The 928-nt window shown below is 64.8% G+C and overlaps 1 protein-coding gene across 1 annotated transcript in view; it reads left to right on the top strand.

Annotated features, from left to right (window-relative positions):
* The window catches only part of DNM2 (dynamin 2), an 86,742-nt gene that overhangs the window by 83,329 nt on the left and 2,485 nt on the right, over positions 1-928 (top strand). The window lies entirely within an intron of this gene.

Below are 928 nucleotides of genomic sequence, written 5' to 3'. Positions count from 1 at the left end.
TCTTGGGAGTCCTCGAGCAGGACCCTCGGTGCAGGAGCTTTGGTGGTCTAAGCCCACCTGCCGCCCCTGGCCCTCCCGTCCCCAGGCGGGACCAGGCTCCCTGCGGGCAGCCCCTGGCTCTTCCCTAACCCTGGCCCCCATCCCCGGCTGGACACAGCACTGAAAGGAGGGCCCCTGGAGCCCCAGAATGAGGGGTGCTGGGGTGTTGCACTTTGGGAGATGGGGTCTCAGGTACCAGAGGAGAGAGCTGCATCTTGAGTGCCATCTTGAAGGAGGGAGCCAGGCTGGTGTGGGGGGTGGGGTTCATCCGGGGGTCTCTGGCCAGGAAAGCCTGAGTGGACCAGGCCTAAGAAACGGCACCGCAGTGTCCATACCCCATAGGCCTTGCTCTGCTTCTCAGCAGCTGGGGCTCCCAGTGGCAAGCCAGGCCCCGCGGGCCCAGCACTACCTGCCCGCCTGCCCGAGTTGTACATATTCCTTCCTCGGCCGCATTAACTGCACGGCCCAGCCTCGGCTGCCAGAGGTGCCTTCACCAGGTCCGGAACACTCGGCCCCGGCCAACCTCTCTCCTCCCTGGGCGCCCCCTTTCTCTTCCTGGGTCCCCAGGGCAGCCGGGGTTCGAGGCTGAATGGGATGGGGAAGCTTGGGAGGGCCTCTGGGTCCCCACCCGGGCCTCCCCCACGGGTCAGGCTCCGGGCGGCCTCTCCGTGAGCAAAGCTTCTCGCTCGCTCGGTTTGACCACTGTAAGTGCCTGCACTCTGTACCCTATTAATAAACTACAATAAAGGGAAGACGCTTCTGGTGGCTCATGTGTGGGCCTTTTGTGTTGCCGTTCAGGCTTGGGGGGGTGGCCTTGCCCCTGTCCCTCCCACCACTGCCCCCCCCCATACCTCACTCACAGGGCGTCTGCTCTCAGGTAGGAGGGTTC

This window comes from Bison bison, unplaced genomic scaffold, assembly GCF_000754665.1.
Source record: "Bison bison bison isolate TAMUID 2011002044 unplaced genomic scaffold, Bison_UMD1.0 scf7180017864492, whole genome shotgun sequence".
NCBI classification, from domain to species: Eukaryota; Metazoa; Chordata; class Mammalia; order Artiodactyla; family Bovidae; genus Bison; species Bison bison.
The sequence above is the reverse complement of the archived record's forward strand: the minus strand, read 5'-3'. Positions and strand labels throughout refer to the sequence as shown.